This window comes from Akebia trifoliata, unplaced genomic scaffold, assembly GCF_017979445.1.
Source record: "Akebia trifoliata isolate Shusen 1 unplaced genomic scaffold, ASM1797944v1 Contig00618_ERROPOS100761, whole genome shotgun sequence".
Classification (NCBI taxonomy): domain Eukaryota; kingdom Viridiplantae; phylum Streptophyta; class Magnoliopsida; order Ranunculales; family Lardizabalaceae; genus Akebia; species Akebia trifoliata.
Window position 1 is genome coordinate 46,411 of NW_028237133.1, and position 17,728 is coordinate 64,138.

Sequence of the window (17,728 nt, forward strand, 5' to 3'; positions counted from 1 at the left end):
CTCCTCTTAAAAATGAACATATGAAATTTTTTTGATAAAAAAAAAATATCTGCACAATACACAATCCATGTGTATAATAAAGATTGACGTGAATTGCATTTTCGAGTATTAAAAAGAGTTACAATAACGTATTATATTCAATCAATCTTATCAAAGAATAATTCATGAAGCATCATCTCAAGCGTGTGATAGAGCAAGTTAGAATCAAATAACAAATGATTTATAACTCAATCTCTACAAACAAGTTGAGAATCCTTCCTCCAATGTTAAAACTTTCCAATATAGCAACAACCTTTAGTGACGGTCAAAGTTTGACCGTCGCTATAGCGTCATTTATTCTTTTATCGCTCTGCTGATCTTACAGATCTCTCTGTCTCATTCCATACTCGAAGATCTCGTTTGTAACACATCTTCAAATTAAGGATTTATTCGATATAGAGCTCTCTACGTCACTGTCGATCTCTCTCTCTCTCTCTCTTGACCTCTCAATCGCGTGAGAGTTCAATCTAAACAGATCCGATCCGATCTCGGCCTCCCGAAAATTAAGGTATGTTTTCCTACATATTTTGTTAATTTTTCTCTCCAATCGATCCCTAAACCCTAGATTTTTCTGCATATTTTGTTTTGTTGCATATTTTGTTGATTTTGCTGTATAATCCTAATTTCTATAGCGTTAATTCACATTTTGGTTCAATTTCAAATCAATATCCCAATTTCTATAATTTTAATTCAATATTTGGACGAAATCAGATTTCCGGTGACCACCATTCTCCAATTCTGCTTATCAAATCTGAGAACTCGTTCAGTTTTTTTTAAAGTGTGTTGTTGAATAATATTTGCCCACAGGAGCACTATTGTAATTTGGTTTTTTTGATTTTATTTTTCTATTAAACTTGTTTGAATGATTAGTGAACAAATCTTTTATATTTGGATTCTTATATATTATAGTTGGTTGCTAATAAGCATGGATTCAAGTAAACACCCTAGTGTGCTAAATTTGTGTCTATTAGGAATAAAATTGTCCAATTTAGACTCTTAAATGATAAACCTCCCTGTAATGCTTATGCTTTGTATTCTTTTTGGGTGACTTTTATCTCAATTTTGTAACTTTTTCTGCGATGGGCAATTTCAACATCGTACAGTCTATATCAAATTCATTCAATGTTTTGATGAGCGATTTTCAGCATTTTCTGAGATGAGCTAAGGTTGAGAGTTTAGAACACCTTGCTTTTGTTAAAAAATAGTGAAGATATCTCACCATCGCTTGTGGAAATAGGCAATCATTTGAATCATGTAAATTATTTTATCATGTTTTTATTTCTTTTGATTTGCTTTATATTTTTTCCGCTATGGGAAATTTCAACATCGTACAGTCTATAATCAAATTCATTCAATGTTTTGATGAGCGATTTTCAGCATTTTCTGAGATGAGCTAAGGTTGAGAGTTTAGAACACCTTGCTTTTGTTAAAAAATAGTGAAGATATCTCACCATCACTTGTGGAAATAGGCAATCATTGAATCATGTAAATTATTTTATCATGTTTTTATTTCTTTTGATTTGCTTTATATTTTTATTATAAAGCAACTCTCCGAGATGTGTGCTATATTAGGAGATTTACATATGAATTGAGGTGGCATTAGCAAAAGTTGAAGTGGCGATAGAATCTCTTTATATTTAACATATGAAAATCATGAAAGATTGCCTTGATTTTTCCTAATTTATCTTTTACTTTAATGGGTTGGGTCGGGTAAATTGGATGAATTCATAGATAATATTAGGTCAAGTACGGTCCGTAGATAGACCGCTTCATTTCGGTCAAATATTTCGTCAATAATTGACTAGTTGTTTCTTTAGTTTTAGTTGTATGTGACAATATGCTTTTGGTTTAAAGGTGACATTGCTGTGAAGTGGATATGCCGATAGATAAAAGTTGGATTCAGTTGCCTAGAGATACTCCTGAGTATGAAGCAGGAGTTAATAAGTTTTTGGATTTTACATTTTCTCGTCCAAGGTTTGATAATGTGATCCAATGTCCTTGCGTCAAATGTCTCAACGTGGTGGTAAAGAATAAAGAAAACGTGCATGGTGACTTACTATGGTATGGGATAGATAAGAGATATATACAATGGACACATCATGGTGAGACATTCGAAGATGAATATATAATTGATGAGTCCAAAGAGGGAGATGCAGATGCAAATGCAGATACAAATACAAAGAGAGATACATAGCCAGGTGCATAGCCAAGTCCAAGAGCATATAGCCCTATACTTCCACACCATGTTTCCTAATGGTCATCCTCCCAGTTAAGGACTTTAAAAGTCAACTAGGTACATTTAGTTTTTTAGTACATTTAATTTCTCCACTTCAGACTTTTTTACATACATATTGTTTAACTAATAACTATTTTTTTTTTGTGGTAACTAACCCCTTTTTAACTCCATCAATGTAAAATTAAATATTTTACATTGCCGGTCATAAGTCCGGATAAAGTAGGAGGGAAAAGATAAGATATTGATTTTTTGGTATTATGTTGTCTATGTTGCTGTACTGAAATATCAGATTGTGCAATTCTTAATGCACTTTGTTTCTGACTTTTAAGTCAATATGTTTAGTAATGCAGTTATATATCGAAGGGTACTTACAAGCTATGTTGGATACAATGTATGGCAAATCGAGTTGCAGGAGTTGTGGCTAATGAGTGGAAGGATGACAATGATAAAGTCATGCCCGTTCAGCAATGACTTGATGAGAGAAGGTTCTTGCAAGTATCTTATTATAAGCTTATGTGGGCAAAAAAGTTAGTGATAGATTAATTTAACTGACTCACATATAACAATACTTTTGTAAGAAAGGTTTTTGCTGTTGTTACTAGGATATTGTGTTTTCTCCATTTACTTGGGATGATACTAGAGTAGGTTACAACCACTTTCTTCCTTGATCTGTACATAAAAACTCTCTTTTCACACATTCTTTTTTATAGTAGTAAACTGGGTTTCCACTTATTGAGTAGTTAGAAGTATGTTCATTGTCATGTGAGAACAATGTCTACATTTACCTAATGCTTTGAATGGTTAACCATTTGCATAAAGAAATGACCTTGAGTCTCTATTGTTTGCTCTAGTTATAGATGAAATAATCGTTCATATTCAAGAGCAAATATACCTTAGTCTCTATTGTTCACTGTGCCTTGAATTAACTGACGGATTAACATCATTTCTGTTTCTTGTTAACTGTTCTATCTGATTTTGAGTCAATAACCATTAGCAACATTTAAATTAGAAGATTTTAATACATTTGGGGAGGTATCTCTAATTCTAAAGAAATGAAATTATAGTTGAAATGTTAAGGTATTGATTTCTTATAATGTGCCTATGTCAACTTTTGTCATGGTGTGTCTGGGAATCTTATGATGTGCATCAAGTTGAATTGGATCATTTTTATTCTATGTAACAAGAACACACTTTATTATCGAAGACTTTTCCGTATTAGACATCATGTTGTACTCTTGTGTCAGGCACATGCCGACCCACAAAGGAATCAACTTCACCATGTTATACTTCCACTTGGAAGGACCTTATGGATTTCATCTTAGATGATTCCACAGTTTAGAAATCGTCCATTCTGACATAGCCTCATCAAAACAAAGATCTTGATAGGTTGGAGGGTATTATACCTGAATAATTTTTTTTCTTTCAGCTACTTTCTGATTCAGAAACAATGAGGTGGTTGAATCATGCAGTTGAAAAAGTCTGGCCTATATGCATGGAACAAATTACATCACAGAAAATCCTCCTTCCCATTGTACCTTGGTTCTTGGAGAAGTACAAACCATGGGCTGCTATATGATTCCACCTTTTGAAATTTTTTTACGACACATATCATCCTTTAACAAATACTCCTTTCTGCCGTGAATTATAATTATTTCACCACTAGTTTGGGTCTGAAATATTTGTTTCAGAATTCAACTGCTTGAATGTCTTCTTCAAGGATATGGGTTCAACTGTTTGAATGATCGAAGAACTTGCTTTTGTAAGTTGGATTTTTTTCCCCTTTATGATTAAGCATACTTGATCCAACATTGACTGCCTGATAGTCTTAAAATCCATGTCTCCATATTCCCCTTTGGTAGCTTACATATCTGTTTGATTGGCATTGTAGAATAACTACTGAATTATATAGAGATCATCATGATTTGGATTGTATTTGTTGGAAAAAGACAAAATCTGGGGTCTAGTCTGGTGTTGGAACTCTAGTTCTACTATTGTTTGGTACCAACACATTTCTGGGGGTCCACTATTTAGCATTTTTATTTTGGGAGTCATATGACATAACAAGAGTTATGGTGCTTCATTGGATTTGGATTGAACTAAAAGAGGCTCACAACTGTTCTGTTTAGAGTCAACCTAAGAAAATACAAAGCTAACAATGTACACCAAATGAGGTGAAACTCTGAAAAGTAAGCAAAATCACAAGGCAGAGAGAGCAACACAAGGAACACAATGACACTGCATGGGCTACAGGTGGTGGCTACACTTAGGAGAAAGTTTGTCAGGCTTTGGGTGACATTGTGTTTTTTGTGGGTGGCATTGCCAACCTCAAAACCAATGCGCATTCATTGGGTTTTCCTTCTTTTTTCATTTTGACACCAAAAAAACAGAATAACATTTGGATTTCTTTTTTCTTATTATTGTTCTTTATTTTTCCTCTCAGTTTTGCACTGAGGCAAGAAACATGGTAGGAAATCCTTTGATGAGTAATTTATCGTTAACTCTAATTCTCTTGATAACAGTGTGAAATTGCATTTATTTTTCCACTCCGAGTGTTGAGGAGAGAGCCTCTATTTGCTATCAAGACTTATCAGTTTTTTGTGCAGTAATTCCAACTCTCTTGTTAACAATTACACTGATTAGGATCTTTTTTCTATGTATGTCAGACTTTGGCAAATAAGCATCCACGGCCCTTTTAGTCTTTTGCCTCGAGTGGCACACTTTTGGATTGTAAAATATTCTTTAAAAAAAAAAAAAAATATCAAGTTCAAAGTGGTTCGCTTTTTTGTAGTTATTCCACTTTGGTGAGTTTATGAAACATTTCTTTCACTGCTGAATCCTTCTCATAAGTTCATCTTCAATTTGAGCAGAATGAGAGCTCAACTCAGTGTAGCTATTTTCAGTCTGACACACAGTAGCACGTTTTGCATCTGTGGTAAATATTAACATTGGTGAACCTGTTTTGTTTTTTTCTTCCAAGATCTTTTACCAAATCCAAAAACTATTAAGTGTTATGAGTTATATGGTGAATGTTTTGAAGATGAGAGAGAGAACTGATATAAATGCTGCTGTTTTTTTTTTTTAATATATATCTTTTTTCTGGAAAGATATAATTTTATTTACAAAATATAGAGCATGGTAGAATGACAGACCACAATTGTAGACAGGTTAGCAATATCATGGGATACGTGTATCTGCAGTTTATGGTGGAATATATTTAGAGGCCAAGAAATGCAATATTTTGGTTTACTGGATATCTATATATCCTTTGGTGTGGTGCAGTTCACTACAGCCACTTGCTTGAACTTATCATGGATTATTCTAATACCTTGTTTCTTGGTGGTCTTCTTAAAGTATAATATGGGGTTTCCTTCATATTATATTAATCTCCCTTACTTTGATGCAGGGATGGGATCTTATCTACTGGAGACTCTAAATATCATTCAAGAAGAAGTGGACCCTACCTAGGTATCATTTTCTCTAATACAATTTCTAGAAGTTTACATATTGGAATTCATCCCATTTCTTGTGCATGATAAGCATTCGAAACCCTTTTTTTATTGCCTGAATGTTCTAATCAATATCATAATCTGTTTTACTGCTTCCACTGATGCATGTGACAAAATTGCTCTATTTTGTCAAAGTCCATAAAGATTGGTTTGGAAGATAACACTTATTGCTTTCCACTAGCATTCTGTTGCAAATTTTCTTCAGTTGGTCCAGTTTTGTGAGAAGAGTGCAGTTGTAGAAGTTGTTTCCTACCAAATTTAGTCACATATTAATGGTTACACTGGTAAAAAACATTGTACATTGGTTTTGGAAGTTAGTTTGACGAATATTCTAAAAGAGTCTGTTATAATGTCTCAACTGTAGGACTGTTACTGTTATTTTACTGGACATTGCAGCATTTTAATGTAAGAATGGTGAAGTGACCGTATCAGTTTTTAGGCATTAACCTTATATTGTCGGTGACACCCATTACAAACATTGTTTTAAAACGTGGTTTTAGGCGTCAGTGGTGTGTAAGAGTTGAAATGATGCTGGTAGGTAGCTTGTCTGGTCCTTTACATGTAGTTTATTTCAGGACACTCCTTGAGCAGGCATGACATGTGATACGAAGTGGAAAGATTCAACTGAAAACCATCAGAGCTCATTTTTCCTGGCTACGAAGGAAAAAAATGGAGTTGAGCATTCTAGTTTCTAAAGTATCCCTAAAAACTTCTACACAAACTTGCCCCTAATCTTGTTATACTTGATGAAGGCTTGAACATATCAATTGGGTTTCTTTGAGTTGATATTTAATGGTTATTGATTATTTGATTACTACTTTGTAGTCATTGCTCACTTCAATCTTCTGATGACATTATGTTCTGTATTATATTAGTGTCAGTTCAGATAACAAGATGATCATACCAATACTTTCAACAGAGCTGTATGTTGATGCCTCCTTTGTTCTTTAAAACAGGTTCACAAAAGTTTGCAGAGATTACGTGAAAGAAAACTTGTTAATTTCATTGAGTGGAACCCTGCAAGCATTTAGGTCTTTTTTCATAGGAAGAATGCATTTGTGCATTGCTACCAGTAAATTTATTTTTACTTGTTTGTTTGGAGCTTATATATTATTTCTTTTTCGCAGGTTGCATTGTCTAGGAAATCTCCATATGTTTTGGACTATGCAGAAATCACTTTCACATATGTTTTTTTAATCTACTAAAATGCTCTACTGATATGAACTTTTAATAATTTCACATTCACTTTGCACTTGGCTTTCTAGTAACAGAACCACTTAGCACGGTTAATATTTTATGTTCTTTTACCATTAAATGGTCCTGTTGTTTGTTTTAAGGCTGATTGAGACATTATGTTAAGGTCAGTTACATATTCTCACAAGTGTTCTATGATTATATTGTTGTGTTGGTGCTGGTGAAGGTCACATGGTAGATTTGGGGATTAATGATTGCTGGTGAAAGTCAACCCTACTTTCACTGTTAAATCTATAAAGGTAAGACTATTTGGAGAATTTGGTGTTCAATCTTCTTTTAATTTGATAAAAAGTTCCAACACAAAGAACGTTCAAATGAAGAATGCAACCAAAGTAGTCGATGGAATACTGAGAGTTCTTTTTTTCCCAGTTGTTTCTCATTTTTTTTATGATGTATGTTTTGCCGTATATAGGCACTTGTAATAGTGTTTTTCCTCTAGAATTCATGATGATTTCTCTATTGCCGTTTTTTTAGGTTGAAGGTAATGGGAGAGTAGTGCCTGCTACAGATGATGAAGTTATGGAGGTTGAGGAATTGCTTGAAGATGACAAGAATGAACTGCCTTTAGTTGCAGATAGCGGGCAGATTGAAGGATGCATATCAAATGAAAAGGTTTCCTTTATAGGCTATTTTGATTTCAGGTCACCTTTATGCTTGTATATCTAGTTTTTTTTTTCAAAAGTTCTTATAACGACGGCCGCAGCTAAAGGTCTAGTAGTTTTTTTTAAAATACCCTATAGCGACGGCCAATAGCGGCTGTTGCTATATCCCTATTTTATGATTTAATAGAAGCAAATTTATAATGTCATATATATATATATATATATATTTTGGTGAGAATTATCAAGGTTCTAAAAGAAAAAAGAAACACTAGCTATATCACAGAATGCGTAGTTTCCTTTGATTTCCCACACTCACACACAAAAACAAAATAGTAATAATAAAATAAAGATTCAATCATACTTGTCATTCTGTATTTTACAAGATACAAGGAAGCTTTAGATGAAGCAGAGGGAGCCTTAAGTATCAGGATCCTAAGGAAATTTTACGACCCCAATCCCATATCCCCAACAGGTTTTAAAAATAAAATAAAAAAATACATTGAAAGACATCACAAGGCTCTCTTCTGGAGGTAAGATATCCCATTTGGTATCATGCTTACCGACATTGTCGTGGACTTAGTGCATTGGCTTGGATTAGTAAGATACTCAATATCAAGGGAACCTTAACATCTCATCCATCCAACTTATTGCTATTGTCCTTATGTATTGTAGATCCTAGGTCCCTTGCTTTGGGTTAAGATTCCAATAATTTTAAAAACTATTTGATTTCGAGAAACACAAGGAAGAGTTCAGGTAAAAAGGCTTCTAATTAACTGTTTGTATCAAATCAAAACAGTTTCACAATATCTAATAACTTACCAAAATGATCAATTTCAACATAGCAATTATGAAAACCTCAAATCTAAAACTGTTTATCCCTAAACAATCTCGTAAATAACTTAGAAAACAGTAAAAAATTGCCCAATTTTTGATAAATCAAGCAAAAATAAAATTTCCTGTAACTCTCAAAACATCAATCTAACCAAATGCATCCCATGCTTTGCACAAAAGCATCAACAATGGGTCCCTTGCTGCTTATGTTGATCTCCACAGCAATAACCCTAACGCTAGAATTCTTCAAATTAATCCTCCATGGATGAGGTTAATCTTAAGCTCAATCGATTGATTGCTTCAGATAGATACTTCAATTGATCAATCCTACAAGCAGTAGTGGCGATCTTACAACCACCCATGGCAAGATCAAAGCAGAATTCACAGCCAATTCTTGAAGAAGCGCCTCCATGGCTCAACATCAAGAAATCTCTTGGAATTCTTCGCCATGGATTTGATTTTTCTTACATTTGAAGATCATCATTGTTTGTTTCATCGATCGATCATCGCTTGCTCAAGAGAATCTCGAGTTTCCATTCGTCGATTGAAGGTCCAAATGTAAATCAAGTTGTGATGGAGTGAAAGAGATGAAGAGGCGTGGGGGATGAGAGTCGTGGAAAAACTAGTGTTTGCCGTTGGTCAAAATTCGTCTAGTGTTTGTCATCGATCGGAGCTGACAACGACAATGATAATGGCTGCTGTTGAAGGTGAGTTGTCTGAGGGTTAGGGCTGTGTGAAGTTCTGTTGAGAAGAAGGTAAAAATTGGATGAGGATATGAATTGTAATCTGTTCGGAGTATAAGGTACATTTCAGTAATTTCCCACGAGCCGTTTTTTCGGTGACAGATTCTCCTGCAAACGTGAATGGTAAAAGCACCCTTCATCCGTTTATAATATTTTCTTTTAAAACGCAAATTTATGATGCAATTTTTGTTATCAAATGACAATCAATGATAAAAAAAAAATGCATTAATGACGCAAAAGCTAAAAAAACACTTTTACAATTGGTATCAAACACCACCTAAGTTGCTTCAGAAAAATTCACCAAAACCATTGGTTCACTGAAGCGAACCGATTTTATTACAAAATCTGATTAAACCTGATCAGACATCAGTTTGGTCCGGTTTGTAGACACTTCTTAAGTTCCACAATCCCTTCGAAAATGGCACACAAGATTTTTATTAGCTGATTTGCAGCTTTAAATCAAACTCTTCTCCAATAATCAAAGCCAGTCCAGTAATTTCTGCAATACCAAACGTTCCCTTCCAATTGAAATTCACTCTCATCCTTGAATCACCATTCAATTTTGTCCCCTTAACATCCAACATATACCCTTTGAACATACTATTCTTTTTCAAACCCAAGATACTCACTTTTTCTATGACCCACTTCTGACTCACAGCAAAACTCCCATTCACCACCTCTGATCCAATCTTGATCTCATTACCTACAACTGTGCTGAAAAACTTCACAATACTCCATCTCCCTCCTTCCCCACCCATCTCTACGTCCTCGCCATCATCCATGAATACTTCTCCCATGGCTTTACCACCACTGTCAACTACTACCAAAAGATGGAATCCTGTTATTCGGGCCGCTTGTGTCGTCATGGCTTCTCCTTGCATGGTTAGAATATTCCCTTCCCGAACGTGTACATTTATATGGTCAAATGGGGCATTGAGTTTGATGTACTTCCCATATGTTACACTCACCGATTGTGAATGGTTGAAGAGATCAAACCAAGTTCCTGTTGGGAAGTATGCCTCAACACAACAACTCCAGGTTTCAATACTGGAGACACCATTATACCTTACCGATTAAAAACTGTGTGCTGATTCCATAGGTTTGGACATCATCAGGGAATGAGAAGAAAAGCGGCGTGCAATGGGGTCCCAATAGTGTGTGCCTTTGTACATTAATGTGTAGAAGTAGGGGAGTAGTCTGTATCGGAGCCCAAGTGACTTCTTCGCTGATTTGGTAACAGAATCCCATAGATAAAGCTCTTGTCGGCTTGAGTGATTCTCTGAGTGATCTCTTGCAAAGGGATAAAATGCTCCAAGCTGCATTGAAATAAAGTTTAGTGAGTCAATCTCATAACACAAGCAACACTTTGTGAGTCCCTATGATTTAATTACCTAAATCAAACATTATTCTAACAATCATAAAGGAAGGTAGAAATATAACCAAGAAAACGAAGAATGTGAGGATTGGCACGTGGAATTAGTATGTAAACTTATTTAAAGCAAAAAAATCTTACTTTATTTTTTTTGTAGAAATTAATGTTAATCCAACTTTACCTGAATCCAACGTCGACAGAGCTCCTCAGTTGTGTCTCGAGCAAATCCACATATATCAGCTCCAACCATTGGAATCCCAAATAACCCGGAGTTCAAAATAGATGGAATTGAATATTGTAGGTCCTCCCACGTGGCAGCATTGTCGCCAGTCCAATGTGCAGTGTACTTTCCAGATCCAATAAAAGTTGATCTGGAGAGTATGAATGGTCTTTTTTGCGTCAGTTTAACTAAAGCTGTATTTGTAGCTTTGCATTCTAGGAGGCCATAGAGGTTGTGGACATTGTACTCAGTTATATGACCTGAGTGAAGAGCTGTTGCTGGGATGGTTTTGTTATTGATGGGTCGTCGGATTCCAGCATTGTTGATAGCATAGGGAGGGTTATCAAGGGTAGAAGAAGGGGAGGGTTCAGAGGTAATGAAGTTGGATATCTCATTCATGTCCAGCCAGAGACCATCAAAGGGGATAGTCTTCCAGAATTGTGCAATCTCATTACCCCAGTAGATTCCCGTGTTAGGATTTAGGAAATCAGGGAAGTAGACAGGTCCCGGCCACACTTCACCTAAGTAAGGGGTTCCATTACGTTTTATGAATATATCAGCTTTCATGCCTCGGATATATGTTCCATATGTGTCATTCACACCGATACCTGAGGAAGAAAATTGAAAGTAATAAGTTGTTACACAACAGAACATCTCTGTGTTGAACTCGCCTAATAAGGTAAGGTTCTTTTACATAGATACTAGAGAAAGAACTCTCCACCATGCATGGTAGTTGTAATCATAGTTGATACAACACTATATCAATATGCATACACCTTATCTCTATTAGTTACCAAGCCAGAATACAGGTTTAAAATGTAAATAAAAAGTTCTTAAAAAATGACCAAAAAGAAAAGAGTCATGATTTTTTAACTCCCCCTTTGACAAATTCTCCTCACATGGATGTGCAACGAACAATAAATTTTCCTCTTGATACGCAACTGCACATCCCCATAAAAGTGAACCACAAGCCACCGAAAAAAGAAAAACAATTTTTGAAGCATGCAACTAATTAAAAATATCATTTTCGTTAAAAATGTTTTTTTTTTTACTAGTTTTAATTGTTAGAAAAATGCATTTTTTTTAAAAAAATGCCGTTTCTTGTAACCATTGCTGTGATGAAGGACCAAATCATAAGCAACCAAGCTACAAAAGTTTAACCACATGCTAAAAACTTGCATTGTGGAGACTACTTGAAATTCCTTTGAAGCAACAAACAAGTCAGCCGAGTTAGGAGTCGAAGTTTCTTTTCTTACCGGGATCTAATATGAGCACATATTTCTGTCCATTCTGGTGAAGTCGATCAACAAATTTCTTCATCTGGTCTGCCGGAAAGTTGATGGGATCAAGAGTGAAAACCTTATGCCCGTCCATGTGGTCGATATCTGTCCACATAACTTCAAGAGGAATTCCAGCTTTGGCATAACCAGCAACCACACCCTCAAGATCAGACACATTTTTGTACCCATATCTGCACTGGTGAAATCCTATAAAACAAAATCCAAAAAATGCATGAATAATTAAGTAAATTCAAGCATAAAGTTTTTTTTTTCCTGATCAAAGGCCGTTGAACTTCAAAATTTGAATCCAATGGTTAAAATCACTTTTTTTCCCTTTATACTTAAAATTTTATGTTCTACATTCACAAGGCATCTGATCAATGTTTTTGGGTGTCAATAAACGTGGAATGTAGATTTTAAGTCATGGGATGCAATCAGTTCAATGTGGTTTGCAAGTAATCGCTCGCTAAAAGTAACTAGAAATCAAAAAAATAATAATAGATCTTGGCGGTTTACCGAAGGACCAATAAGGCATTGGTGTAGGCAAGCCAATGAGCTCTGTATATTGCTGCATAACCGATTTAGGTGATGGTCCAGCAAAGAAGTAGAAATCAAGAACACCTCCAATAACCTTATAACTTATCTTAGATCCTTCATAAACAATATCCATCCCATTACTATTAACCAACACCACACCATGAGTCATCCCAGCAGGACCTTTCCCATCTCCAGACTTCGATCTCACATCCATGTAAAACGGATGAGACCCATAAAGATTCACATCTAGATCAGCACTAGCAATATCAGCATTCCACAGTGTCAGTGTCTGGTTGTGTGTCAGACGAAATGACGACTTTGTATGTTCTCCTAAGCCATAAATAGAGGATCTATCAGCCGGAAGTGATGATGATATCTGTATGTATTGGTCTTTGAATGCGAGTGTGGTGGTGTCGGTATCTGATACTTTGGGTGATGTGTCGAAGAGGGTGTCGTTGTTTGAGCGACGAGTAATGGAAAATGTGAAGGGGGTAGTGTGGAGAGTGAGGATGAGATCGGATTGTGGGATGGAGAGGAAGTAGTTTTGAGAGATGGGTTGGTTGTTTTCTGATAGGGATTTGCGGGGGAGGTATGTAACGTGAGGAAGGATTTCTTGTGGGATTTCCCATCTTTGTTTGTTGGAATCAGTTATTTTGATTCTCAATCTGTTATTGGTCTCAAAGCTGCAAAGAAAAGGAGGGAACAATTATTGAAAGATTATAAAATGTTAGTCCTAATCATAATTATAAAATTTGTAAAATTCTCCGAATAAGGAACAACCCATTAGAAACTTCTTGAGGATTATAAGTTGTATCCTACTTTGCAAGAACTTCCCTAAGATTTTAGGTACTATATCAGGTTCAAACTTAAAAATAACATATATGATCAGGTTTGGAATTGGTCTATAACTAATAAATTCCTCATCATAGAGAACATCCTCACCAAAAATCAGCTCAATCTGAGACTTTTAGCCCACATAGGACAAAACACGTTGTAAATATATGAGTAGATAAGTTTGTACATGAATCTTGATCCATATATATATATATATATATATGGGTGGCGTTCAGAGGCCCTAAAGAGAGCAAACATTGTGCAAAAATCAGCTCATTCTGAAACTTTTAACCCCATCAAAAGTGGTTTACAAAAATTGGATGGTCCATGATTCCTCAAGTTGTAAACTAGGGTTAGAAGTTTCAGAATGAGCTGATTTTTGGTGAGAATGATCTCTTCATCATAGAGATCATATTCACCAAAAATCAGTCAATTTCGAAATTTCTAACCCTTATTTTGAATAATGTTTGGATCTCTTTAGGGCCTCTGAACTCTTCCCTATATATACTCTTAAAGTTGTGAAGAAGATGGTAAATTTGTTTTGAAGGTTGAATTAGATAAAATTTTGAGGTTGCAAAGTAGGTTGAAAAGATTTACCAATTGGATAGAAGATAAATTGGTTTTGCAAAGAAAAATCAAGGTCATGTCTTCAAGGTATTTAGGTCATTTTTCATAAGTTTATTAGAGAAGACAAGTTCAAGGGACTTGTCACCGTTCTGATGAAATACATGGGTATCTCAAATATTCACCAAAACATGGAGGGCTGTGTCTAAATTGCCCCGACCCAGTCCAACGAATCTGGATCTTAGCACAACCATATTTTGGAAACTCGGTGTTTCAAGCAGATACTGAGTTAACTCTCTCGTGTCATTCCATTTTTGATGATTTAAATCACTTAACTAAATTTATTATCTTTACTATTATAATGAGAGAAGGTGGTTCTGCACCAAATTTTAGTGGTCATAAATGCCTTTATTTTTCTATTTAAATTTAATATAATTAAGATCATTTTGGTCAAAACATAATAAATAAAAAAAATAAAAAAAATTGCAATGCTTAGTTTTCAAAATTATAAAAATATCATTTCTTTACTATCTAATCTATAAAGACCCCGCCAATCAATATTTTAAATTACAAATAAACCTCCTTTTGATACAAATAATAATTGAATATAAATATGAGATTAGATTTATTATTTATTAATATATATTTTTATTCAAAATTGTCGATATTTACTTTACCTCGTTGCAAAATGCAAGATTAGGTTTATCCTTGAGAGCTGCTATAAGCACCCCACATTTTACTCATTACACCTCAATTCTTAAATTATTTATCACACCCTAATTAAGGATTAAAATGCATGTATCATTCCAACATTACAACAGTTTGGTTCAAGTTATTACTTAACATTAGAAAGCACGATAGCACAGTCAAACAAATTCAGAGATGTTGATTACAATTAGGATTAAGTTCATATAAATCCCAAATTTAACAAATAGAAAAAAAAAATAATAATAAATAAATAAAGGAGAGAGTTTCTATAATTGGCACCCCAACTTTAACTCATTCTAAGCCACTGACTTTTTTTATAAGAAATTTTTTTTTTTTAATTGGGGTGTAGTAAGTAAAAGTTGGGGTGCTACTAGCAACTCTCTTATCCATTGGCCGAAAGTCAACTGTCATTTTTTTATGAATTAAGGTGGAAAATTTAATTTAATTTAAAATATTCTTAAAAACTTAAATTAATCAAAATTTAAAAATCCATTAATTCATGGAGACAAAGGGATATTGAGTATTGACTTACCATGAAGGGGAAAACTTAGAGAGCTGCTATTGCCACACCAATTCCTATCTAAATCACCAAAGAATTGCACACGGTTGGGGTGGCAATAGCAGCTCTCTAAAATTAATCATGTATTAATTTTCAAAGGGTAAACCTAAGATTAGAAAATTTTGCAATGGTATTACAAATAAATACTTTAGTTATTAAAAAATAATTATTTTTATTAGAAAAATAAGAAAAAAAAATCCAGTTGATTTGGCTGAATTTTGTTTACATCTCGATGTGGAACTATTTTGAAAACCTTCTATTTCAAATTTTCAACTAAATTACCAAAATTTCACTAAAATAAATCAAATTTACAATAAAAAAAAGTTTATGGTGTTATAGCTACACTTACCTGGCTAGAAGATCGAGATTTTGAACATCAGGTCCAAAGATGGATGAATTCTTTATAAGTCTGAGATTAGCAATCAACGATTTTCCAGATGGATTCACTTTGATTGATCTGATTGTGTAACCATACCCGATTCTTACTTCTCCCTTTGCATTTGCATTTGCTTTTGATGATGATGATGAAAAGAAAGATAGATAAAAGAGAAACAAAAGATGATAAGCTTTCGATCTCATTTTCCTTTTGACTCCTCTCCAGTTCAGTATTGAGTGTTACAATAACTTTTCTTCTTATCTTCGTAGTCGAAGCACTACTACACAACAATTATTGGTGTGAAACAAACGGTTGAGATTGGAAGAGAAATGTATAAGTTTTCTACAGATTCGATATGGATTTCATTTTCTATATAGAAAGGACAAATAGATGCCATCCAGAGTCTGATGTGGATTCAGGAAAGATGAGTCCGGCTTGGGTGTTCATAAATCAGTTTTCCTGTTGAATGAAAATCAAGGGAAATAATTAGTGGATGGGCCATACTAAAAAACACAAAAAGAGCTGAAAAATGTATGGGCTTTTTTTTTAATTAAAACTTTTTATCACTTGAGCCATGGAGAATTTTTATTTTTTATTTTTAAATAATGATTTTCTGATGCCCACTCTAACATACGCTTCCATCACAGAATCGTAGATCATTTCCCTTCGGATAAGTGGAATCGACTCTTTTTTCTAAGGTGTTGTTTGTTAAGCTGAAAAAAAATAAGTGTCGAATAATATTAAGTGCTAAAACTTATAAGTGCTGAATTTAAGTGTTGAAAAAATTGTTTGTTTAGATACTGAATTATGTTTGTTACTGTAAAACCCCAAAATTTCATTTCGTATCTCGAGAAAAAATAAATAGTGAAATTTTAAGAAAATCTTAAAAGTGGGACTTAGGGGTAAAATTTTATAATGTTTCTGATCATTTTTAATGGAATCTGACCTCACCATTAGATTCAAAATGATCGAAAAACATATTTTAGCCTGTAAGCACGCTTAAATGCGGGTCCGAATATAAAAGTTACAAAATCCTCGATTATCGGGTCGGACCAGGCTAAAATAGTGATTTGTTGGTAGAGAAAGAATTGTTAAGATTCGATCATACCATTGAGTTCGTAACATGGACTATTTATTTGTCATTGTTAGAGATCAGGAAGTCGAATTATCGTCAAAAACGAAAACGACATTAAGTTTAGGGTCACCTCAGGTAAAAAATGTAAATTTTTTATGGAGATATAATTTATAGAAATTGACTGTACCATTAGATCCGGAACGAAAAATTAGGCGAAATAGAATATTCATTTATCAGTTTTGGAGTCCGGATGGTCAAGTTATCATCGATCAAAATAATTGACAAAATACCGAATTCGTCCCAAATTTTATATAAATAAAAAAATTTATATATTTTTTTTATAACTTCGTCTCCTCCAACCCACCCAAATTGCCACGACATATATAAACGAAAAATTCATTTTTTCTTCGATCTTCTACCTCAGATCTCTAGTAAACGGCTCGTCGTCGACGACCGCTGCAGAAGAGAAAAAGATCCGTAGCTTCGACATCTATAAAAACCACCCAAGAACTCTTTATTTCATCTTCTCTTTCACTCGGTATCATCAAAAATCAGCCGTATTTAGATACGAAAATTTTGAAACTTTGACCTCGGATTTCGTCCGTTTCTAGGTCAAACCGTCTTCCGACGCAGAAGGGAGAAACGTTCGCAGCCTCGACATCTACAAAACCCACCCAACATTTTTTCGTTTCACTTTCTATTTCACCCGATATCGTCAAAAATCAGCCGTATTTATATACGGGAATTTCAAAAACTTCAACCTCAAATTTCATCAGTTTCGGGGTCAAACCGTCCTCCGTCGCAGAAGGGAGAAAGGACGACAACGTCGAAATCTTCAAAATCACTAGGTCAGATTCAAAAATCAGCCACTTCAAAGTTCTATTCATCTCGATTTCCGTGCCGATCGCCTCGATTTTCGCACACGTGCTTCGATCCTTTCACCTAAAAATAGTAAGGAACTTTCAATTTCTAATAATCGTAGATTATGAAAA

The 17,728-nt window shown here is 34.5% G+C and overlaps 1 long non-coding RNA gene and 1 pseudogene across 2 annotated transcripts; one reads left to right on the forward strand and one right to left on the reverse strand.

The window, feature by feature from the left end:
- Nucleotides 1-238: 238 nt before the first annotated feature.
- On the forward strand, nt 239-7,371 carry LOC147381207 (uncharacterized). The gene is made up of 3 exons (XR_015174714.1): nt 239-547; nt 5,679-5,740; nt 7,202-7,371. It is a non-coding gene; the product is annotated as an uncharacterized LOC147381207 (long non-coding RNA).
- Nucleotides 7,372-9,423: 2,052 nt separating this feature from the next.
- LOC147381208 (alpha-glucosidase-like) lies at nt 9,424-16,050 on the reverse strand (annotated as a pseudogene). The gene is made up of 5 exons (XR_015174713.1): nt 15,635-16,050; nt 12,600-13,303; nt 12,060-12,290; nt 10,765-11,411; nt 9,424-10,527 (listed from the first exon to the last, which is right to left on the reverse strand). The product of XR_015174713.1 is annotated as an alpha-glucosidase-like (transcript).
- Between the last annotated feature and the right edge of the window lie 1,678 nt (nt 16,051-17,728).